The 25,818-nt window shown below is 45.8% G+C and overlaps 1 protein-coding gene across 3 annotated transcripts in view; it reads left to right on the plus strand.

Annotated features, from left to right (window-relative positions):
• Positions 1-780: 780 nt before the first annotated feature.
• Positions 781-25,818, plus strand: part of TCF7L2 (transcription factor 7 like 2) — a 185,481-nt gene continuing 160,443 nt past the window's right edge. For 2 of the 3 annotated variants that reach the window (XM_011231860.3, XM_034663291.1), the window contains exon 1: positions 781-2,118. The gene's annotated coding sequence lies outside the window, so the exon portion shown is untranslated. The remainder of the gene's footprint in view (positions 2,119-25,818) is intronic. The other variant, XM_034663292.1, reaches the window with a different exon arrangement.

Consider the following 25,818-nt stretch of genomic DNA (forward strand, 5'->3'; position numbering starts at 1 on the left):
AAAAGGGGGACACGTTGTTACTGTTGCCTCTCGACTTAGAAGGAGAAACCCCCCCCCCCCAAGAACTGCTCTCCAGCCAAGAATTCCAAACTCGCAGAGGAACCTGGCCCTAGCACAAAAGTTGTTTTAAGATGATGTGGAATTGTCACAGAAATTAGTGCAATCACTCTTTACTGACTGGCAGTTTTCACAGAAAGGACAGGGGGGCCAAGGGTGCAAATTCATCTTTCTTTTTCCGTGATTCACTTCAATGAACTGTTTCTGAGTGTGGGGGGGGGTGCGCTGTGAGGGGGGGGCATTATCTTCACTTGCTCTGTGTACATCTTGTGTTGTTTTAAGGAGTGTGGTTCAATCACTCTGCTTTGACAGGTGAAAGAAAAATATATATATATATTTTTTAAAGATTTATTTATTTGACAGAGATAGAGACAGCCAGCGAGAGAAGGAACACAAGCAGGGAGAGTGGGAGAGGAAGAAGCAGGCTCATAGCAGAGGAGCCTGATGTGGGGCTCGATCCCATAACGCCAGGATCACACCCTGAGCCGAAGGCAGACGCTTAACCGCTGTGCCACCCAGGAGCCCCAGAAAAATATTTTTTGAATTCATCTGTACTGTGCCCCCTTTTAACCTTGATTACTATGTTTTGGGGGCAAGCAGACTCATAGGCAGTGTTTTGATTGTTCATTTGGAGTAGATAAAATGATCTCAGAGCCCATTGTATGCTAAATTGGGAATTTAGAACCTTTCCCATGAGCAATAAAAATTTAGACTTTTAAAATTTGATTACTTCTGTGTTGTGGTTATTTTGAGTTGGTTCAAAAGTTCTTATGTGAATTTCTTTTTATTTTATTTTATTTTTTGTCTTTTTGTTTTTTAAACATGTGTGGACTGAATGATTTTTCATGCAAGGACCAAGATACAAAATAATCAGATCGCAAGGCCCCTTGCAAGCTCGGTTATACTTTGTTACAATAGCAGAGAAGTGTTCTGGCAACAGTGGTAGGACAAGAGCAGTAATACCAGTGGTTTGGAATTGCCACTGATGCCCATTGCTATGAGGGGAATGGGCAGTGATTTCCCAGGACCGTCTAATCCCTCCTTATTTTGTTCAGATATTGCGAATTGAAATGCATTTTCAGATACTATTGAGATCTTTAGTGATTGTTGTATTCTTTATCAGATAAACCAGCAGATGGTGTTTGTTTTCCCCATCCGTAGGATCCCAAGAGGAACAAGTATTTTTGGGGGAAAGGAGACCTTGGTGAGGAATCTCAGTATTCCGTTCTGTTTGGGGGCACCCACTTCTTTGATGGGGGTTCTGTAGGGCTTCAAAGAGAAAGGCCCAGGAGGGACTTCCCCCTCTGCTGTGGAGAGTCTGAGGGAGCCAGGGACGAGCATTCACCCAGGGGCCACCGAATAGGTGGTCCTTAGAACACTGGGTGGCTCTTTGGCAGTGGTTGGCTCCCTCTTTGGGGAAGTGTGGATTCCTAGAGTGCAGACTATAGAGATGTGCGGGGACTGATAGCTTAGTCATTGGAAAAGAATGTATAAGGCTTGTTTTCCCCAAAATAGAGTTGTGTTTAGGAGCAAGAGCCCAGTTGTCAGAACGGTGGGGAGCTTGTACCTGTTGCAGTCTTGTGGCTTCTCAGAACCCTCTCTCACAACCTTCCTTCTCGCCTGCGTGTCGCAATTCTGATGACTTTTTGCAGCACACAGTTAAATTTTCCGCAGCACCCTGCTCAGCACACTGGCTTCCTTTATGTTTTAATGGGCATCCGTCTTTCCTTTTCATGTCATTGATTCTTACTCCTGGCCCCCTCCCCCTCCCTTTTTGCTTATTGAATAGATGCTTTTTTTTTTTTTTAGACTTTACCTAGATTATTATGATCATCTTATCCATAGCAACAAATAAAAATACACAGGTCTTGATTGAATGCCAAGGCTGCAGTTCAATCTAGGAAGGTTTGTCTGCTATTCATAAACTGCTTAAGATGTTTTCTTGTAGTTTGTGACATAAGCAGAACGCTTTGATTTGGTTTCTTTCTACAGCTCCATTTTCAGTCCGGGAGCACACATTACTCTGCGTACAAAACGATTGAACACCAGATTGCAATTCAGGTAGGAAATGCAAGAGATCCTGAAGCTTGAATTGTCAATATGTAGGTCTCTTGTGTCTTTTATTCTCTGCCCCTTCCCCCAATCTAGATGATGATGATGGTGGTGATGATGGTGGTGGTGGGGATGATGATGGTGTTGATAATGGTGGTGATGATGATGGTGGTGATGGGATGATGGTGGTGAGGATGGTGGTGATGATGGTGGTGACAGTGGTGGTGATGATGATGGTGGTATGATGATGGTGATGATGGTGATGATGGTGCTGGTGGTGGTTGATTCACTGAGGGAGGTGGGAAGCAAAGAAACGAGCAGAAATGCTGCCAAAATGATTTAAAGATTATGGAAAGAAAGAGGAGCCTGTGTTTTTGGTTAAGTTTCTTGGTCAGGCGTAATGGGCAAACAGACCCCAGCTTGGCTCTTGTTTTTGGCTTAGGAAAGAATCTTCAGTTGGGCGTAAGATGAGGTGGCCAACTGTGAACTGGAAGAATTGGGCGGGGGGGTGGGTTGAGGGGTGGAGAGGGAGAGGAGGCTCTGTGACAGCCAGAGAGTTGTTTCCGGTGGTTCCAAATCATGTTAAGTGGTGCTAAGAATATAGCTTTTGACCTGATTGTCCTGAAATGTTGATTTCTCTTGGACCTGTTGATATATGTCATTAAAAGTGCTGGAAGGGAGAGGTGACAGATCCCAGCTTCTGATGAGTGTCCTGTTTCCTGCTCACGTAGTACTTCCATTCTCTTAAATCCAAAGGCTAAACAAATCACGGACTAATATAGCCTCCGAGCTGAACTGATGCCAACAGAATGCAGTAGTGGAGGGAGAGCAGACTAATACAATTTTCGTCTGTCTGCCTTGCCTGGCTTTGCCAGGATGGATGTTACGCCTGGTGTAACTAATGGTACCAAAACTTCTTGAGTGTTCTGCTTTAACCCTTTGAAGAGAGGCTTTTGAAACCTGTTGGCTGTGATATTGAAGTCTGGCTCTTGGTCTTCTCTTCTTGGAAGTTGATATCAGTTGGTTGAACAATTTCTGTTGTTCCATTGCACCCTATCTTGTAGTCACCCCTGGCAGATAATTGTGTGTGTGTGTGTGTGTGTGTGTGTGTGTGTGTGTGTGGTCTCACCGAATAGAGCCAAGTCGCATCTTGGTAGCTCTGCTGTTTCAAATCCTTGTCTTCCTGGATAAGACACTCAGACCGCCATGTGCCCCAGCTAAACTGTGAACTCTTCCCCCAGTGAAAAGTATGACTCAGCAGACATTTTTTGTTTGGTGGATCCCTAATATTTTTGTACTTATTTCAAGGCAGCAGTAACTTATTTTTAAAATATTTTGTTCACTTCTGCAGCGTGCTGCTGATCTCCCCGTGTCTTTGAGGGGCTCTTGATTTTTACCTCTCTACCCCCAGATAGTTTCAAGCCTGATGTCTTGAACTAGACACACAGTTGTCTTTGCTGGCACATTTCCTGGTGGACCCCTCTTCCTTTTGATTAGTGGCATAGTGACTCTTGCCTCTGGAAACTGGTTTAGACTCAGGATTGGATAGGGAACCAGCCCAGACCCTAAGTCTTGATGAACGGTTGGGTGCACCGACAAGTGTCCTGAGGCCTCCTGTGTCTCGTGGAGTGCTGGAAAATCCTGTTGCCCAGGGGGTGGGAATTGTTGAGGTTAAATAGCATGGTGATCCCTATCTTGGTGTGGAAAGGCTGGCTGGGGCCATGTCACTGGGAGACCAGCCGAGACCAGAGCAGCTGTTGTGCCTTTACACCCGCTGCTGAAGTGTCCCTTGTTAGACCGAGCAGGTCGTCTTTCTTCAAACCACCTGGCACGGTGCAGGCCATGTGAAGCTCTTTCTCAGGAGGAAGATGGAGTAAATTACAGACCTCATTGTTTGGAGGACTGAAACCATTACTATCCCTCCATGAACAGGTAGTATTGTTCTCCCCTGCTTCTGTTGGCTAAGGCTTGATGCCCACGTGGGCAAACAGAGAGACATTTTATTAGAGACCCAGCACCGGCATGCTCTGAGTTCATTCTCCCCCAATCTCTGCTGGACCGGGAGGAGGCCAGGCCAAATGGCTTCTAGCTGTAACTGGAGTTGGATCATCAAAGGATAAATGGCAGAAACCAGAAGAAGCAAGGGAGGAAAGGGGAAATCTCAGACACAAAATTATTCCGCATGCATGTGGCAGCCCGACTGCATTGTGGGGGATACAGTGAGGATGGTAGTGCTTTGGGGTGGAGTACAGCTGACGTTCTCCCTTTGGGTCATCCTCCAGCGTAAGGCTTACGTGGCGATGTGACTATTGGGGCAGAACTTTCTTTCCCTGGAAACTTAAAACTGCTCCACCTTAATAAATACTGTATTTCAATATGAGCTGAGCTTGTTGCTCTCCTAAGCTATATCCTAAAATAACCTCGAGTAGTATGACACCTTGTATCACATGAGATCCATACCCCTTTCCTTTCCCATCCCCTGCAATCTCCGGCCTCGGCCAAGTTCACCATTTATATGAATGGCCTCCGAGTGATTCTGTAGCCACGTCCTGTTCTTGGGAAAGGTTTGGACACAATATCAATGGCTGTTCTGGGATCTTTCCTGCTTTTGACAATCTCCTAACTCCTCTCAGCTTTGAAAGACAAGAGTAACACAAATGGCCTTGTTCTCCCTAAGTGGTTAACACAAAATCTAACTGGAATGACAATTAACAGGCCTTAAAAAAAAAATAGTTATTTAGCTCTACTGACTTTTAAAAAGTTTAATTGAAGTATAATGCAAGTATAGCACAGTGCACAGGTCTTTAGTGGAGAAGTGGTTGAACTTTTACGTGCGTGAATGTACATGAAACCATCGCTCTGACCAATGTATTGAGCGGAGTTGGAACAGATTTTCTGTAAAGGGCCAGATAGTAAATATTTGAGGCTTTGCAGGCCCAAGGGTCTCGATGGCAGCTACTCAACTCTGCCGTTGTGGTGCAAGAGCAGCTAAAAATAATACCTAAAGGAATAGATGTGGCCTTGTCCCAATAAAACTTTATTTATAAAATCAGACAGTGGCTGGATTTGGTCCACAGACTGTAGTTTGCTGGCCCCTGAGAGAATATTAGCAGCCTCCCAGAAGTCTTGCTTGTTTTCCTCCCTTTCCAGTCATCTGGCTCTCCCCCCCACCCCAAATCTCACCAAGGAATAGTTTTATCTATTGTCATGGATTAGTTGTGCCTGTTTTTTAGCTTCATTGAAATGGGATTGTCTCATGTCTGAGTTATATTCCTGTTATTGTATGTAGCAATAGTTTGCTCTTTTTTTTATTGCCATTAGTATTCAACTAGGAGTATGACACAATGCACACATCCTTTCTGTGTTATTGGATTTTTGGATGGCCTCCAATTTTCTGCTGTTATGAATAAGGTCCTAGTAACATTCTCACCCGCATCTTTTAGAGGAATATGTGTGTCCGTTTCTGTTCTTCATATCCAAGAGTGGTCTTGGGGAGACATGGCATAACGTGTGTGTTTTGCTTTGCGTCGATCTTTTGAGAGAGATTTGAATGCCGGATTTCAGGTGTTGTCAGTGCGGTGCCCCCGGCAGAGTGGTTGTAGGTATGTGGGTGATACAGAGGAGGGAGCAGTAAAATGAGCTAGGTGTGGTCGGAGGCCAGTCTGCCTTCACACAGCCCCTTGGCTTTTGGCCCCAGTTCCTAGGAACTCCTCCCACTGTCTCCAGTCACCTGGGAAGATTTTGCAGGCCGAATGCAGAGGCGGACACACACACCGCAGGTGCCTCCCAGAGAATGTGGATGAATGCTTAGGCATCCCTGTTGCCTCCCTGAAGACAGCTTTTCCGAGACTCCTCCACTCATCGTTATTCCAGCCCCAAGAGCAGTGTTGTAATCAAGGTCAAGACCCACAGAAGAGATTTCCCTCGGTTTTCAGAAGGGCTACTTCAGAACCAATTAAGCCTTTGTTTTAAGAGTATTTTGGCCAAAGGTTGATGTTTTAACACCAAGTCAGATGTGATTTAGGAAAAAATAACTCCACACACAGCAAAAACAAACTGTGTAGACCTTTCATGGTTGTTTTTCTTTTAAGATGTGAAGTGGTTTGTGTGTGTGTGTGTGTGTGCGTGCGCGTGCATGCACACGCTTGTGTGTGTGCGCAAAGACAACCAGGAGAGGCTCCAGAAGAAATGGACCATTTTGTTTGTTTACACAGCTGAGTGGTGGAGACTTTGCAGTCAGTGTTGCTTTGCTTCTTGTCCTCAGGCTTTTGCAAGTTCCCATCTGAGCTTTCCCAAAGTGTATCCCTTCTGCTTGGTCTTAGCACTCACCTGCCATGACTCAGTAAGGCCCCAGGGACCCTCCTCCAGGGCTCGGGTGCTTTCTGGAGTCAAGGAGGGAAGGGTAGAAACTTCAGAGTGTCCTGGCCCCATATCGGCCGCTTATTCCTGGGTGTGGACTTGACGTTTAGTCTTGTCCATGTCTTAAAATCGTTCAGATTCCGGAGGTACCGTGGGTGGGAGTCCATCTCCTTGTCCAGGTAGACCCTTGGCATTTGTGATAAAAATGGCCAGAGTTAGTACCAGTGGATTTGGCCAGGATGTTCGCGGTAACACAATTCCTGTATCTGATGGCTGTCTCTTGTGTTCTATGCCTGTCCTCTTGCCACAGGTTCCCTGGCCTTTCAGTTCTCATGAGGATTTGCTTTCTTGATTCAGGGGCAGATCTGGGCTAAGTGGGGGGACTCCCAGAAACAACTGTAGTCCTTAGTGTAGTCACTGCCTCAATTTTCCCCTCACTCCCACTGCCACACCTGGCTGGGAGAGTTCATGTCCACTTGCCACAAAGAGTGAAGCATGTGTGCATGTGCGTGTGGCTGGGAGAATGGTAGAGACCCAGAGGGCATTTCACCAGGGTAGTTTGACAAAGCCTCTGGATGCCAGCTAGCACATTCGGGAGGTTCATTCACTTGCTCCAATGCTGAGTTGTAGCCGAATGATCTAATTGAAGTCCATACCTCAGAATGTTCATTCATTCATTCAGAAATATTTATGGCACATCTAGTGCATGCCAGGCCCCTGCAGAATTCCTCAGTGAACAAAACGGACAAAACCCCCTTGTTCCCATGGAGCTTAAATTCTAGTGGTGTTGTAAATACTGATTTGTAAGCACCCCATTTTCCTTGGTCTGACCGAGTAGGTTTTGGGTGCAGTCTGGGAGTTGCATTTTGAATCAGGGTTCTGATGTTCAGCCTACTTAAGTTTGAGAATTGCTGCCCTGCAGTCTTTTGAAATCAATCAGTTGATCATTTATTGACTGCTCAGCACCAGCATAAAATTGAGGGCTGGCCAAGTACTCAGTTGGGATAACTTTTTCTCATTTTGAGTGAGAAACTAGACTGCCTGGAGGTTCTGATGAGCTTTAGGCCTTTCCTTCTCCGTGGTTCTGTGAAGAAAGCCAGATACTTTTGCAAGTCTCAAGAAGAGGCGTTTCTTTGTTTATGAAAGAGTAGCTTGGACGATAATGTGCCTGGTCTTAGGGGTCAAAGGCAGTAACAACAGTTGATAATAATAGCAGCTTACGCTTATTGAATTCTCCCGATGCCTTGGGTCTGGTGTTAAGTGCTGTGTATGAATTATTTATTGATTCTTCATAACAACACAGAAGGAAACCCAAAAGATGTAGTGACTCTTATTTTATGCTAACTACTGTCTGCGGAAAATAATGCTCGAGGGTCCCCGGGTTTCCTCAGTCAGTGGCCACCAGCCAGCTCTCCGGGCTGTATAGGAAGGAATCAGAGCTGGGAACTGCTAAAAAATACGGAATCCTGGGTCTTACTCCTTGACGACTCCCACTCATTAGGGCCAGGTCAGGTCAGTGTTTCACAGACTTGAGCAAGTATCCCCTGGAGGGCACCTGGGGGGTTGGTTAGATGCAGACCGTGCCCCCCCCCAACCGAGTTTTAGGTTCTGTAGGTCTGGGATGGGTCCAGACATTTGCAGCTTTAACGGGTTTTCAGGTCATGTGGTTGCCTCTGGCGATAGCACAATGGAGAACCTCTGGGCTAGGGCAGTGGTTCCGGACCCTGGCTGCACATCACAGCCCCTGGGGAGCAGTGTCAACAGTGCTCAGCCCAGGCTCCGCCCTAGTCCCCCCGGGATTGGGATCTTTAGGGGGGTGGGGCCTGGGCATCCCTGTTCCAAAAAAGCTTCCCAGGTGATTTTATGTTTTATTTATTTTTAAAAAACATTTAATTATTTGAGAGAGAGAGAGAGCTGGGGGAGGAGCTGGGGCAGGGGGACAGAATCTTGAGTAGACCACCTGGAGCGTGGAGCCTGACTTAGGGCTCCATCTCACAACGACCCTGAGGTCATGCCCGGTGCCGAAACCGAGTCTGACGCTTAGCTGACTGAGCCACCCAGGCGCCCCTGGGGTCTCTTTTGAAAGGCAATGAAAATGAGGTGCAAAGAGGTGATTGGTTCGTCTGAGGTCCCACAACTTGGTGGAGACAGGGCCGGGATGAGAATCCAAGGAGCCCGCTTGGCTGTGCGTCTTCGAGAAGTTACTGTCTCCTTTAAGCTCACAGCAATTGTATTACGTTGGCCAGATAAAAGAAAACAATCTAGTTTTAAGGCTTTTACTTATATCTTTTTTTAACTTCTAACTGTTCTAATTGTATCGTTGTATTTGTAGGAGTCGAGATATTTCTATCTGTTCATTCTCCACCACATTATGGCGCTGGGGGGCCCAGCCTGCATGGTTTGGATGCGGGCTGGTAAGGATACAGAGTGTCTGGTAGTCCTTGCCTAGAACAGCCCAAAAGGAGGAGCACAAGTGTTCCGTCTGCCATGCGTGGGCCTCGTAGGGGCAAAAGTAGTAGAGACGTCTGCTCTGTGGCATCAGCGGGTTGTGTGTCCTGAGTCTCCCTATTTTAGAGGTTGCACTTTATAATACTTTTTAAAAGGTCCTGATAGTCATGGGGCTGTTTAGTGAAGCACAGAAATCTTTTCTTTTTTTTTTAATTTAAAGGTTATTTATTTCTTTATTTGGGAGGGAGAGAGACACGGTTAGAGAGAGGGAGCCTAAGCAGAGGGCGGAGCAGGGGGGCGTGGCAGAGGGAGAAGCGGACTCCCGGCTGAATGGGGAGCCTAAGGCAGGGCTCCATCCCAGAGCCATGACCTGAGCCGAAGTCAGACACTTAACCGACTGAACCGCCCAGGTGCCCCGAAGCACAGAAATTTCTAAGTGGGTTGTGGCTCACATATGCAGGCTTATCAAACTTAGCACTTAATTTGTCTCTGGCATTTGGTTTGGTGGCATGGTATCAAATCCTGATTGGACAGATAAGTGGTTGCGATTTTTTTTTTTTTTACCTTAAAGTCTCAGCACGCTCTTCAATTAGATATGGCAGCAGCCCATTACTCCTGAAGGTTCCACCAAAATCCTTTTTTTTTTCTTTTTTTAAGATTTTATTTATTTATTCGACAGAGATAGAGACAGCCAGCGCGAGATTGAACACAAGCAGGGGGAGTGGGAGAGGAAGAAGCAGGTTCATAGCAGAAGAGCCTGACGTGGGGCTCGATCCTACAACACCGGGATCACGCCCTGAGCCGAAGGCAGACGCTTAACCGCTGTGCCACCCAGGCGCCCCTCCACCAAAATCCTTGAGTGGCTCTCAGTGTGCTTAAAATTTAATGAATAATACATTGAAATTAGAAAAAACATATAAAGCTTAAAAGCGGATATATGTGCTGTGTAGCTGTATGTCTATAACATGTTATAAAAAGACACATTAGAATGAAACATTTGTGGTCTCTTTGAAATACCTTCATAAAACCCCTGATTTTTAAGGGATGCATCTGGGACAATACTTGGTTATGCCCAATTTGCCACCGATTGATGCCTGGGACTGGGTGTGGGTGTGTCTTTGCCTTTGGCTAGTAGTGGGGGTGGCTGAGATAGGATGGCTCAGGCAGTGTCTCCCCACCTCAGCATCGTGACGACTTGGGCCGGAAAGTTCTCGTCTCACGGGGGACTGCCCTGTGCGTTGTAGGATGCGTCTTCAGCATCATCCCTGGCCTCTAATGTCTTCACGCCACTAGCACCTATAAAACATGTCTGTAGACCTTGCCAAATGTCCCCTGGGGTCCAGACCCCTCCCACCCTGTTGAGAACTGTAGGTTTAGAAGCGTACTCCCTGCCACTGAGGCTTTCGTGGGACTACCTCTGCGTTTGAAAGGGACCAGGTACAAGAGGAAGTGGGTGGGTTCAGCTCCTGCTGCTGGCATCCCAGTACCTGGGTTTGGGTCCTGGTTCTGCCAGGCCTCAGTTTCCTAATCTGTCAAATGGGGATCATGGTCGGACCTGTTTGCAGAAGGTTGTTGGGAGATGGAGTGAGATAGGAAGCGTGTGGGCAGGGCAGTGGTGCACAGATGAGCGCTTGATAAACGCAAGCTGCTGTTTTTACCACTGAGAACTGTGTGAGGTCCCTGTTTGCAGATGTAGAATGCGCCTTCGCCCGACACGCATTGTATATTTTTTATTTCCTGTCAGAAACATCACACATGATAAATTTGATAACCTGGACTATCTTTGCTGGGTAACAAAGATTTATGACTCCTGTTGTTTGCTGTTTGCGTTTCTCTTATGTCACTTAAAAATTCTGCTTGGTCCTTGTAACATTTGACTAGAAGATAAGCCCTTCTGAGATTGTGTCTTTCTCATCTTCACATCCCCTAGAGCACCTTGCAGGAACGGCTAGGACATTGCAGGTGTACAACCAGGGTGTGAGTGTGTTTAATGCATACCGAGGGCAGAAAGGGAGCAGAGGAAAGAAGGGGGTTGGGTCGCTGTGTATTAGAGGCAGCTGTTTGCATTTTCCTCTTAATAGCCCCTTCGTAACATGATGGGCAATTATATATATAATAATAATATATATCCTATGTAGTATATATAGGATATATATAATCATTATCTTTTGTACTCAATGAGGTAATAGGAGATAGACCTTCAACCCCTTTGCTAACTTGACCTTCTTTCCCTGGTATCTCACAGCCTGATCTCAGCTCTCCTTCATTGCACCAGTTTCCACCCTGTTTTAATGACTGTGGCATCACTTAAATAATGGTTAACCGTGGTTGGACTGTTCTATATTTTTTAACATTTATATGTAATATAATAGTAATATATAACATATGTTATATAACAAACTATATAAAATATAATATTAATATATAATAAGTAAATATAAATGCATAGAACGTATTTATATGAATGTCTTCTAATTTTCAAAATGTTTGGAGGTTAGTTGGTTTTTAAAAGTAATGTTAGCTTTTTTTTTTTTTTAAAAGGACACATAGTGTCCTCCACTGGATTATACTGTATTTTCAGACTATGTCAACAGTCATTAATTCCCGCAGGCAACTTTAAAAAACTTAAGTTTTCCTCCCTGTAGATGGATGAACCTACAAGAGCAAATTCATTCCTTTTTGTTCCCAAACCTTGTGCCTCCTGGAATTTTGAGGATGAGATGTGACACCAAAATACACAGCTTTGGTTGGAAATCAGAAATTGTCCACGACTTGAACCTGGATGTGGTGTGTGTGTGTGTGTGTGTGTGCGCGCGTGCGTGTGTTGGTGGCCCCGCCAAGGGGGATGGGGGGGATTCTTTTCACCAGGGCTTCGGTTGAGGCTGCCTCCCAGGGAAGAGAGTCTTGTGTCAATAATAGTTTGAGTTGATTTGGGAAGCATGTTGATGATTGAAATTGAAGAATTGTGAAGACAATTCATCTTGAGGAACAGAGAACATCGGGTGTGAGCCGGGCTGCTGGGGAGCAGACATTGACATACGGGCCGTCATCAAACTAATTGTTGTTTGAATTACCTGTTATGATCCGATGACAAATCTGCCTTGCTCCTGCCACTGGAGCAGAAAATGTAGCTTGAATTGGCGTGATGTTAGCAAGTGTAAACTGTACTTCAACAAGATGGATAAACCCAATTATGGGGCAGACCTGTAGAGAGAAAATCCATTTAAATCTCGTAATGTTAAGCAGAGCTGTGTTTAATTCATTTGGACCAATTTGGGAATGATGTATGAGTGTTGGTGAACATTAGTCAAAGGGGGGACCACCTGGGGGAAAGGGATGCGCCTGGGCTGCCGCGCCCTGGGGAGGCAGCTGGGGTGTGGGCTCGGGAGCCTGTGCTAATGGCGGGGGGAAAGCAGAAATGACAAAACGATGTACTAAGTGCTGCTGGGAGAGCAGCGCAGTGTAAATGAACCAATAAGGAAAACATATGAAGCAGAAATGAAGGAGGTGTTTTCCGTAAATGCTGTTGACAGTCCAAAAGATGAAGGAAATTTGAGGTTCCTCTTCTGCGTTTCCATCCCAGATACCCTTCTGAGTTTTTCCAAGCCTTGTGACAGGAGGCCTAGGAAGTGCTTTTTATTTTCGCTTAATGAGGATTGAAAAGAGAGAGAGAGAGAAAAGGGGCAGCTACATTTAAACTGATAATCTTGGGGCATTTGATTCTCTATCAGAAAGTCATTAAGAGGGGGTTGATTACTCTGAAATACATAATATATAATATGCATATTTAGAAGAGAGTTTGGAAGGTTTTGTGTATTTAATTTTTTTTTGTTTTCAAAGCTAGGGAGTGGTGATCCAGCTTTGCATGTAGTAGGCGGTTCATATATGCTGATTAAATGAATGAAAACTTTGAACTTTGCAGAAGTAACTTTCAGGGTTAAATGCTGGTATTTCCCACACCTCAGACTCATTAGGATGTGTAAGGACGTTAGGATCCCAGTTTCATCAGATCAATTTCTGGGAGTTTGCATTCCTAGGAATTTTACACTTTTACGTGAAAAGTTACAGTTTTACTTTTTATTACAGGTTCTATATTGTTGGTTTTGCCAGGCATGTTTTTAGAAGACTCTAGCTTCCTTTTATTTTGGGAGGAGCTGATAAAGCCCCCTAATGAGTTCTTGTTTGGTTTTTTTCCTTTTGGCTTGGGCATTTTCTTCCTTTTCTTTTGCGGAATGGACCGGACTTGGAGACTTGGCTTGTTGAAAGGAGAATCTAAAGACTGAAGTGTATGAGGAACTTGGCAGTGGATGGCCAAGAAATTCATGGTTATGCACTTTTGCCCCCGGTGCCCATAAATCTAACCATTGGGAATGCTGGGTGTGAATGAAGGTTACAGCCCTGAGTTTTCCCCTGTAATTGGGATATAGTTCATTGTATGGGCTTGTGGTATACATTTAGTGTCTACTCCAGGCCAATTCTTTTCTCCTAGAGGCAGATTTGTTAGGATTTTACTTTCTGGCTTTCTCCAGCTTTCAACTCAGTTGAAAAAAACCAATAAAGGGATGATAATAAAAAAAAAATAAGACTTTCCAGTAATGGTTCAACACTGAATTCTGAGAATCTGAATATTCCCACCTAGTTTACTGGTAGAATCTAGGTAAAAAACACTTTAGGATAATTTAATCTACCCTTGCAAGAAAAACCACCAAGACATTTAGCCCTCAATTTGACCTGCCTGATGGTGGACTTCCAGTTCAGAACAAGGAAGTAATGTGATTAAACCGGAACCTAGAAGAAACATTGAAATGCGGTTTTGAACCTGAAGATCTTTGCTCTGAAAGAAGGAGCATCTCTTGTGGCCCATGGGTTTTATGGGGGCTCTGTCTGGTTTGGCTCGAAAGCAGTTGTCAGATTTATACTCCTGAGCTTGCTTGGTGTGTAGACCATGTGAATTGAGCAGGCAGTGAATATGGGAATTTCTGGAGAACAGACTCTAAAGGAAAAGAAAGCTTCCACTTTGTGGGTAGAATGACCGGTATGTGTTAGGGGTAAATCTTTTCAGAGCTCTGGAGGGGTGCTTTCTTGATGAACTTGTTACCTTTTGGTATTATAGCAGAGCCAAAATCTTGCAAGGAATGTGTGCAAAGAGGAATTTTTGTCCTTTTGAATTAGATCCTAAGAGGTAATAAACATATAGCAAAAGACCTAAATGAAATAGTGAGATAGTATCAATTCTTTAGCTTAAAATAAATTATTTTCTGTAGAATTAAAAAAAATTAGCTTCCCTATGGTATCAAGTTCTAGATAAGGGCTTTATTGATGTATGGAATCTATAAGACTCAATTCAGAAGTGTTTTAGGACTCACAAAGCTCTGAACTTAATTCTTATCCTTAAAATCAAAACCAAACCTCCCCTCTTCCCTCCTTCTAGTCTTCAGTTGCTTAGTTTTTATTCCATAATCCAGCGGCTTTTATTTCTTAATCATTGCTGAAGAAGCCAAGAGTTTCTCTGTTAATTCTGAAAATCTCATTGACCTAGGGTATACAGACATTTTTCTTAAAAGAGAATCCAGAGGAAGGTTTGGAAATGTTTCTCAGCTAAAGGACATGTTTACAAAACTCCCAGCGTGCTTTCTGCACCCTATTTTGTTTTGTGTTTTTTAAAAAACTTGTCACTGTTGTCACATTTTCATAATGGTGAGTGAAAGCAGATGACAAACGTCTCCCCGTAGAAGACCTGCTTAGTGAAGCCATTTGTTTCTGAAGAATTGGCACTCAGGGCTTGAATGCTCTAGTGAGGGAGAGGCTTCAGGGATGTGGTAGACCTCTTTCCTTGGGAGGGATTTCCCCCCTCACCACCCTCCCCCCAAAAAAAAGCAAAAAAAAAAAAAAAAAAAGCTGTGTTTTGCTTAGGTAGCTTTTCAGTTGGTTTACATTTGCCAGTTTATCTCCATCAGAAAGTAAATGTTAATATACTTGTAATTCCTCTGCAGACATGCTACTCCTGACCTGATTTTGTCCTTTTAGGAAAGTTTAGGAAAAAGCACCAAGGGAATTGTTTTTGTAGATTGGGTTGGGTGCCCCAGCCATCCCCAAGCCAAGTGTTACTTAATAGTAATAAGTTGAGATTTGTTCGGGGTTTCCGTCTTCCACCCTTCTTGGGGTTTTTGGCCCAGATGATCCCCTGCAGGTCGCTGGTTTGCACCATCGATAAAGGAGCCCCACCGTGACTTACGTGTGGCCAGGAACTGACGATCCGACATGGAGAAAGTACACACACAAACCACACGCCACATGCAAAGCAGATATGGTTTTGATTTCAGCCTCCGTGGTTCTGTTATCATCTCTTTTTCCGTGAGAGTGGATTTTTATCTTGGGGTCTGACTTCTGCTTTGGTTCATGGCTTGTGGTTTGCATTTGCCATCACAGCTCATGAGTTTGGCTGCTTGGGAAGCTGAGTGGCCAGGGCTCCAGGCCCATGGGAAGTGGGAGGAGAGGGAGCCCCGGACGGCATTCCCAAGGAGCAGGGAGATTGTGGACCCTGTGCGGTGGGATCCCTGGCGAGTCGCTGCAGGGCCATTGTCACTGTTCTTGTCCCGGATCCTCAGCTGCCACCCGCTCCCCCACCTGGGGTTTCTTCTCTCTCTTTCTGTGTTACTTATATAATGCCTCTGAGGACTATTTTGGAAACATCTAGACCAACTTGTGATTGATCTTCCTGTTCTGTGTATTTCCCCTGATTCCCTTGCTCTCCTCTCATCTCCTTTGGCAGGAAATATTTTTTTGCTCATTAACTATTTTCCAGGTCAGAATTTCCCCATAAAGTATGAACTTTTTTTATGCCAGTATTTGATTTCCATCGCCTTTTTTTTTTTAAACATAAAGCCGAAAAGTTTAAATTGGGCAAATTACTTAATTGCTCTGTGCCTCCGTTTCCTCATCTGTGAAAAGTGGGCTTTAATAATAGGACTTGCCTGCTGGGCGGGTTATTGTGAGGTTATGGGTGAGGGGGTTAGCCCAGAGCCGGGTGTGGGAGGCAGGTTTCATGGTATTATTCCTGTGACCAACAGGATGTCCCAGGAACCCCAGCAGCCCCACGCAGACAGGGACAGTTGGTCACCCCAAAAACACCATTACTCCACTCTTGCCAAGTTGGCAAGTAGCCTGTCTTTTCTTTCCCATCCCCCTCTCCCCTTTCCCCCCCAGAATAATCCTGTTTCTCCTGTGAGGTAGTGGGCCGAGAATCAGGAGGCCAGGGTACCATTGGAAGAGTGGTGGGGGAAAGAGTTTGTTGTGACATAATTTATCTCCCCGGGGAGGACAGACAAAAACCTATAGGGGAGACTGGGCTCGGCTTCTGATGGGCATGAAATTAGTGACAGCAAGACAGGAATTTGTGGCCTTTTAGTTGTAGTGTCTGCTCTCTGCTTTGGTTGCATTTCTATTGCTTAGATCTTCATTAAAAAAAAAAAAAGATTTAAGAGACGTCCTCTTTGGTGTCTGAAAGGCAGAGGGCTGGCTCCTGGCTTGCAGACCTAATAACACTTACTTCTTTCTTTACGGGGGAGTTTCCTCGGGCTCCTATGGCCTGGCTTTTGTTTGTCTGCATTGGTAATAAGCGTGGAACAGCCCCTCCTCCTCCAATTTGCCTCAAAGACAAGCGGCTAGTGGGTTCCTAGGGCTGAGAGACCTTGGGAACCCGTGATTGGAAGCTCACTGCCGGAGGAAAGCGGCACTCGTGGGAGGAAGGACCATGTCTTTGCAGGGATGCCTGTGGCCATGGCTCTGGTCAGCTCGCTGGGCTCCCCGAAGGTGGGGGGGCTCTCCCGGGCAAGAAATCAGTGAGTGGACGGCCAGCTCAGGCCAGGTCACACATGAACTTGGAGAACTGCAATGCAGTAGGGAGCTTGTGTTCAGTGATGTAGTCTCAGTGGTGGTGAAGAAATGGCACTGGTTTTCCCAATTGACTTGACGGCCCCCACAGTATCTTAAACACCTCCGGGTTCCAGAAGGTACAGTCCGGACCTCTGTCCTTTGCAGGAGGCTAAATGAAAACACAGTGCTTGGAGCTGGTCCCTGTGTATTGCCAGCTTTCTTGCGCTTCTCTGAGGGCAACATGCAAAGAGATGAGAATATGATGCATGAGGAGTCAGAAAACAGGCTTCATAGAGGGACGTTTTTACCCTCCCCTGTTTGGCTTTGGGAGGGGTAAAACGATGGACTGGCGTGATTATATCTCACCACTCCTCCCCCCTTTAAAAGAAAAGGACTTGTATTTTAGCCTTCTTTGTTAATCAGAAAGCTTTGGTATTTTTGTTGGCATGGGCCAGACCTTCCTAGCTGTTCAGTGGCCTTAGGCCGTGGCGGGCGTTTACATTTTCTCTCTCCTCCGCGTAGTGGGCATCCTGGCTGATGGCGTGGCTTTTGGCAAGAGCAGTTCTGTGCCTTTTTAATTGGTTAGTTCCTCCAAGTGATGATTTATTCCACACCTATTAAAAACGTCTTAATTTACTTCAACAGTTTCCTCCCCCTTTTAGTCCTCCCTCCCCACCCCAAACGAAACTATTTCCCCAGGTAGCACTTGGCGAGATGAGACCTTTTTCTCTGGGGAGGACTTTGTCTTGGGTACGGCGGTGGGGAAGAATTAATTAAAGTTGAGGATAAAGCTGAATAATGACAGGGCCCCAGAGCTCGGGACACTGCTAGGTCAGTCACTAAATTACCTGCTTGTAGATAACGTTCTTTCTGGGTCTCAGTTTGCCCATCTGTGAAATGCCTGCACAGGATGTACGCAGTGGTGGGATACGTTCGCAGCCACAAAAGTGCTGTTTTATTTGGAATTAAACGTTTTTGCGGGTACAAGGAGCCCTCCTGGGATGATGGATTGGAGCCCTGGCACTGATGTTAGACACACCTGGCCTCTCAAGTCACAGGCATTTTTTTTCATGTGGAACCTCGGCCACTTACTTAACCTCCCTGAGTCACAGTTTTATCTGTAAAATGGGCATCAAACCAGTCTCAGAGGATTAATTGGGAAAATCGACGAAACAGCCCAGCACAGTGGCGAGTGTGGAGTACGAAGCACCTGTGGTTTCTTGTATAGAAAGGGCAGTGACATCCGTAATCCTAGGAAGTTGAAACTGTGGCTGGGTACTTGGTCCATTTTGCTACTAGTGAAGGCAAGTGGACGGGTGTTGTGGTTGGTTTTGGTTTAATTTCTTCTCAGAAGCAAGAAGAGATGAACCATATTCTACTTGTCTGATAGATATCCAAATAAGACTGAAATGAACTTCAGCACCCTTTCGTGGAAGGAAACAAATTCGTCGCTACTCAAATTTTAACTCATATTTTTAGCTATCCCCTCCCCCCAACACATATATAAACACATACATTGATTTCTTTTTTTCTGGTATTACTACAAGGATCAGTTTCTTCTGGCCTCATTCCAGAAACAACATGCCTGTCTTTTTTCATCGTTGAGGAAAAACAGTCTGAAGGCACCATAATTCCTTAAATTGGATTTCAATTCTTGATCCCCTTATGTTCGGTAAACAGAGTGATCTATGAAACATCATTGTTGGAGCAAGAGCCTGGCAGCCTTGTATTTTTTTTCCCCCCAGAAGGGAAGGCACAGTGTTGGAGGCTCCCCGGCGGTGAGGCAGTGTGGGTGGGGTCCCTGGAGGTGAATGCCCACCTTCATTTGAGATGGAGACACGAATCCCTTTCCAAAAAATGCTAGTGAAAGTCGGGAGGGCTGCCTGTGAGTGAGCAGAGTTTAGTTTGGGAGGAAGCCCGTAATGTGTGTGTGTGTGTGCACGTGTGTGTGCACACGCGTGGGTGTGCGGTGCTTATTAACTCCATTAGTGCCACGGGCAGCTGCCGCTTGAAAGCCTTGGGTTTCCTATATTCAAATCAAAGGCACCCAGAAGCAGAGATAAAGGGGACAGTTTGATCTTCAAAGATGAGGGAATAAAAAAAAAGTCGTGGGGAATATTTTCTGGGTGATTCTGCTCCCCACTTTTTAAAAGAAATATTAAGAGTGTCAGTGCTTTCTCTCACTTGGCGGTTAGGCTGTGGTCAAGCCATGTAGCTTTGGAGCGCAAGACTGATGACTTGCAGGAAAGCAAAAGGAAAACGTCTTGGGCTCCTTCTGAGCTTGCTCGGGGAGTGAGTCAGTCAGTGTTTCTCGGGTTCTCTCTTCCTCTCTTGCCTTTCTTCCTTTCTTTGAGCTAGTTTCGCTCTGAGAGTGCAGACTTGGCACCCACTTACCCAAGAACTGATTAGTTCCTAAAAGAAGCAGTAAGTTGATTGCTTACAGAGATGATGTAAGCTTTGCTCTGGGGTACATCAACTTGGATTTCTCATGCTTTATCTTATAAAGCCTAAATTAACAGCTGGTTTGGTTTGAGTTCTCCGGGATCTGACTAAGGGATTAGAGTCCATTCTCAAGTGAGTCAATCTAGTTTAATTTATTTCAGGTCTATCAAAAAAGATCAATCAAACCTCTTTTGAAAGTAAAGCTATAATCGGCCTGCACACTTAGAAGTCACTGTTGTTTCACTTGGTGTTTCTCTCTGGTGGAGAAATGCTTGGGCTGTGGTTAAGAGGATGTATTAGAGCATTTTCTTCGTACCTCCCTTTCTTGAGGCCTCCACTCCTCCCTGGGAAGATTTTGAGAAGCTGTCATGGTTGAGAACTCCACCCAGGTCGTGCTGCACTGACCTCTACTGCTCCCTTTCCTCTGGTGATGCTGGATCCCCGGTTTGGAAATTTCTAGTGCGGCATAATTTAATACCCGGACCTCGACATTCCAGGTCCAGCCCATTTCACATCCCTGGTTTTGCTCCTGGGCTTTTTCTTGCAGAGGTTGGTGGGTGAAGACCTGCGCTGAGTTCTTTTTCCAAAAGCTCTACAAGCAAGGAATTATTCACATAGTTTGCAAAGCTAAGGTGACACGTTGTCAGCTATGGCTGATCTAGGGTTTTATGAACACTGGAGGCTACAATCTGAGTTGTCCATTTCTTTCGGGTTGCTACTTTAAAAATACTTACTTGAGCATCTACTCATAGCTAAGAACTCTGCCGAATGTACACAATCCTGCAAGAGAACTACCAAGAATAAGGAAGTGGTTAAGAGCTTGATTCTAGAGTCAGACCCAGAGTCTTGGCTTTGCTACTTGGTGACTTGTATGAGATTGAGCAAGTGCTTCCCTAATCCTCTGTTTGCTTGTCCATAAAATAGGCAGAATAAAACTATCTCCTCCAAAGGATTGTTGCAATAATGAAATGAAATGATACTATATCTTTTGCTTTTTTTTTTTTTAATGAAAAACCACTTTAGGGGAGATACCAGGAAGCCGAAGCTATTTTCCCCCCAAATGTATCACACAGAATCAAATATTTATCGGGGGTCTGTAATGTGTCCGTTGCTCTGGGAATGCTTAGGTACAATGACATAATCTCGGCCCTGTAGGAACATAGTCTATTGGGAAGAGAAAATACTTAGCAGACAAGGGTGTCCAGAACTATGAATCCCTCTATCTTATGTGCCACTCAGCTTGGTCAAAGGGATGCTTTTTTTGGTCTTTCTTCCATTTGACTGAATGAAAACACAGTGGGTCATTCTTCATCTGCCTTCCATTAATGGTTCCGTAGAATCATTAGAACCATTAGGGGCTGCTCACCCTCTGCTACTCTCAGCCTCCTCCAGGTCCACCATGTTTGAACTGGAGCAAATGTGAGTCTAGCCTCAGTTCTTCCAGCTGTGAAACGGGGCTGGCGTTATTCCATGGCGTGTGTGTTAAGGATGGGGAATTCCTCATTTTTAAGGTATTCTTGTGGATCTGTTATGTGTGGAGACTTATTCTTTATTTATTTAGCACCACTGCTCCAGAAAGAACCTTGATATTAGTAGCAAAAGAAAAAAAAAACAGATGAGAGGTTGTTTGTTGAGCTCTTGCTATGTGCCAGTTTCTAGAACATTCTGTAGCTTTGTAAACCTGATGCTAGGGCCCTGTCCTGCTCTACACTTACTGTGTTGCTATGGAACAAGGGACCTGCTGTTGGGAATCTAGTTGGGTTTCTCTGAAAATTCTAACATGGCCTTGGGGGGCAAATCAGAATCCTTTTGCAGGCAAGTGATTGGATGTGGGTACCTGTGTCTCCCTCTAAAAGGAGAGCCTCCTTTTCCCTCCCAAGTCCAGGCCCAGCATATATCTGGATCTGGGCCGCTCTGGAATTTCTGCCTGGTGTGAGTGGCCAAGGCCTTGCTCATGAACCCGTGGGACACCGGGGAAGAGTCAGCAACCTCACGTGTGGCTCTCCTTCGCAACCTCTCCTTCCTGTCTCTGCCTCTGGGGTTAACCATTAAAAAAAAAATAGCCACAGCACTTTTAGAAAGTCACATGCTGGGTTTCTATATGTCCTGAAAACTGTCTTAATTCATTTTCCCCTTTTACTGGCATAGAGAGAGAAAAAAAATTGATAGTCAATGCTAATAATCGTGGCACGTAATGTAATTGGAAGTGTTTCATTGCCGTGCTCACGAGAGTTTCCGGCTTCATCTTCGGGCTTGGATGTAGCACTAGACTTGCCTTGAGTGTCTTGTGCAAGCCTTTGATGCAGGTAGACCACATTATAAATCGGCGCGTTGCTATGGTGAGCCTGGCAGTCCTTGCTTGCTGTGGGTAACCTTTTCTACCTTCTCGGACACTGTTTTAAAACACGGCAGCACGATAGCATTTCATTTGATTCGAACCGAGGTGGGGTGGATGCACTGGGAGATTGAGGTCTAAAATTTTTTTGGAGATGATGTTTTGGGGTTTTTCTGCTCACCTGGTGCTGTGGAATATTTTGCAGATTGGGCTTTCTCATTATTTATTTAGGAATATGTTTTCTAATGGATGGGGTGGGGCATGGTGGTGGGCAGAAGGCTGGGCTTTCTTCTCTTCCCCCTCCTTCCTTCCCTGAGCATTTCTGCGAATTTGTTGGCTTTGATGCCCAGCAGCTCATACAGTGAAATGAAGGTTCAGGTTGGCATGATGCAGAAATGATTATTCCTGGTAGTGTGTTCCTATTACTGTTAATAATATAAAGACAATTGCCTGCCTCTCAAGACTCCCGCACATGGCTAACAGATAGTTACTTCTCCACGGAATCAGACACATAGAGATGGGGGACCGGAGTGTTTTATTAGTGGTTGTCCTGCAGACCCCCAGGATAACTCAGATGAGACATAGATTTATTTATTTTTGTCCTCTTGCTTGAAGGGTAACTTTTAATTACATCCATCAAATGTCAGCGCAGTTCAGGTTTGTAAAATTCATTTCCTCCCACCTTTTCCCTGCCATACATCTCCATCTGTTAAATGTTGGGGAAGATATACAATCGCAGGACCTGCAGGGATGTTGAAAATGAACTCCTCAGCTTCCTATACTTTCTTTATGTCTCCAAGTCTCCTTCTCACCTTTAAAATGGGAATAATATTCCATACTCCTCTCACTGGGTAGTTTTGAGCACCAAAAGGGACCTAGTTTGATGGAAGCCCTCTGGGGAAAGCCGTATTACTAGACAGGCCTTAAATTAGAGACTGTTCACTGTCATTCGGTCCAACGTCTGAGTCCTGTGTTTTTATAGCTCAAAGCTACCTTTCCCTTCTTACAACTCTCCCATCATGGTGAGCCCTGTGGCCTTCCTCAGGGTCTGGATTCCTTCTTGCCAGGTAGAGATTGTATGTCCAATTGGGGATCCCAGAGCTGTGGCCACCTGGCTAATCTCAGCACCCAGTGGGAACTCAGTTTCCCTTTCTGGGAAGTGGGGTTGCTACAGAGATCTTGGTAGTGCTGTCCACATCCCTGTTATCCGTGTGAGGATGTAACTCAGGCTCCTAGCTGGCTCAGAAAGCAGGGCACTCCTCCCCCAGGGTTAGAAGAACCACAGGGTGAGTCTCTCCCATTGCCAAGGGTGCTCAGGCCGAGCTAACAATGTAGGGACTGCGATCTCTCTTTGCGTGGTCCCTGTCCCCCAGCCCGGGCTGTGTTACATCTGGATCAGAGTTGGGGTGGGGTGCCTCGGTGGTGAAGGCCTCTTGTCAGGCTGTTCAGCCACAGCCAACTTCCCCTTCTTTGTGCCTGTTAGAAGGAGAAGGGCTTGCTGTGATCACCTGGCCTCCAGCTCTCTGCCTCCGGGCCCCATGCTTGTGAGCCGATGGATTCTGCCTCTGGTTCCCGAGGACACCTCGTTGTGAAGGTGGAGCGAGCCACACGACAGAGGTGGCTGGCAGTGTGCCGAAAGCAGGGCCGTGTGTAGACCTCAGGATGGGCTGGCCTATGTATTTATTTAGAAGTATTTCTAGAGGGTAACCTCACTGGCTAAAAAGCGTGTCTGAACAAGAGCCCCGTTGTTCGTTTGAGCCCTGTTGCCCTGGCAGGATGCAGACTCAGGCGGCCTGCTGGTCAGGCCTTGGATTCGGGGCGCAGCGAGGCCTGGTGGGCGGGGCCCAACTCCCTCCTGGCCGCCTGGTGCCAAGTCCAGGGAAAGGCTGCCCATCCGTCCCCGCGGGCAGTGTGATTGGGCAACCTGGGGACCAGAGAATGCACGTCGGTGGCATGGATTCCATTCCACACACCACCCTCGCCTCCTCTCCCCAACCCTGGGAGGGAAACATGCCCTCCGGGAGACACCCAAACCCGACAAAGAGACCTTTGTTGGAGCTGGAGGTGAGAATCTGTGGGCGTTGGGATTCCTGGGTTCGAGTTCCAGCTCCTTGCCAATCGCCTGGGCGCTGGGCTAACATTTCTGGAATCAAAAGAAGTGCAGCCTGCCCAACAAGGCCTATGGGAGCTAGACGCTGCTGGGCGCTAAGATTGCATTGCCTTTGCCAAAGGCTTGGAGCTCCTGGGAGGAGAGAGGGAGGCCTAGGGCGCCCAGGGGAGGTGCTTGGAGCATCTCGGACCGGACTCCAGGCTTCTGTTCTGGCTCCAGAGGCCTCTCCTAAAGAATAAACTTCTGAGTTGGTCCCTTTCTGAGGTTCTGGAATAAAGCTTGTTACTTTGTTACATTTTTAGTGTTTTCCAGACATTACTGATCAGAGAGCTCTTACCTTGCTAAAAACTGAGATTTATCATGTGGTTTCTCCCCCCACCCCCGCCGAAGCAGGATCTAATGGAGTGGGACCTGGGAAGGGGTCCTTATTAACATGCTTGTAAAAATGATTTTTGCCACATATTGTCTCCTGCTTAACGCCCTGCGTTGGGCTTTGGACCTAGTTTGTGAGGTTCCCCTGGGTACACCTGGACTTGAAGCCACCTTGAAGCCATCCCACTGAGCACGTCGCACGTGGTGTTGGCACACGGGGGCCTGCAAAAATCACACCCACTGCTTCTCAAGCTGCTGTGAGTAAAACTGCAGATTCTTTTCGAAAGCAGTTGCTCTGCTGAGATATTTACAAACCATACAGTTCTCTTACTTAGAGTGTACAATTTAGTGATTTTTAGTATATTCACAGAGTTTGGTGATCGTCAACACTAATTCCAAGACATTTTCATCACACCCAAAAATAAACCCTATGCGCATTGGCAGTTGCTCCTCGTTTTCCCCTCCCCTGAGTTCCTGGCAATCGCTATAGATTTGTCTATTCTTGACATTTCATATACGCGGAGTCGTAAGATATATGGCTTTTTGTGTCTGGCCTTTCACTAAGCGTGATGTTCTCAAGGTTCATCCATGTTTTAGCATGTGTCAATTCTTCATTCCTTATTATGACCAAATAATGTTCCATCATATGGATATAGCATATTTTGTTTATTGATCATTGATAAGTTTTTGTGTGGACTCTATTTTCATTGATCCTGGGTGTATGCCAATGAGTAGAATTGCTGAGTCATATGATAACTGTGTTTAACTTTTAATTGTGTTTAACTTATGCCAGACATAAAACCTTGGATTCTGTGATGTGCCAGTTATCTTGAGCAAGATAGCAAAATGTGACTTTTGTTTGCCAGAGACAAAATATATAAAGATTGCCTACTAAAAAAGCTATCGTGTTAAACCCTCTGCTCTCCATTGCTGTAATTGGATGGACACGCATCAGTTACCTTCCTGTAGCCCAGGGGTTCTTGACACTGGCCACATGATACAGTCACCTGGGAGCTCTAGAAGCCTCAACTCTAGGCCAGTTAAATGAGAATCTCTAGCTACTGGAGTTTGGATCTGATGTTTCATGAATTGGTGCTGTTTCTCTCCTTTTCCCCATGGGTGAGGAGAAAAAGCGGAGGTGGGGTTGGTCATGGCGATCAGAAAGAATCTGGGAAGATCCCAAAGCTCGAGGAACATTGGGTTGCTCGGTGGGTGTAACTGGGACACTGGGACTTGGGCAGGCGAGTGGGAGAAGCTTATGTGGCTCATGGCTGGGGTGCCAGAGGACGATCCCCCAATCTAGGCAAAGCTTGGCTATAAGTTTTTTTCAAGCTGTGAAGCACGTAATTTACCCACAGAGGCAGTTTCTGAGAGATTTGTTGGTCCCCTGATGGGGACCAGAGTTTGATTGTTGTTTTGTGGTTGTCTTTCTGCCTTGGCCCTGGGGACGTGAGCGAGTACCCCCTCTCCTGACAGGCTTCCCTCTTTCACTGCAGGGAACACAACTGACCAGGCAGGGGGAGACCTCTGTCTGCACTGGTTTTTACCAAGTACCAGTGTGACCTTCTTGGGTGTCACACACTTCCGGCAGCTCAGAAGGAGGGATTGATCTAGAAGGACCTTTCCCTTGTGCTGTTCTGTGGTTCAGATCGTCTTCTCCTAAACCCAGGGCAAAGTGGTGTTTGGTTAAATTGGCTTACATACCACTCCCTCAGAGACTCCCTCTCGGAAACTTCCTCTTCAGAGGTATTTGTTGCGCCCCTATCTG

This window comes from Ailuropoda melanoleuca, chromosome 6 (assembly GCF_002007445.2).
Source record: "Ailuropoda melanoleuca isolate Jingjing chromosome 6, ASM200744v2, whole genome shotgun sequence".
NCBI lineage: Eukaryota > Metazoa > Chordata > Mammalia > Carnivora > Ursidae > Ailuropoda > Ailuropoda melanoleuca.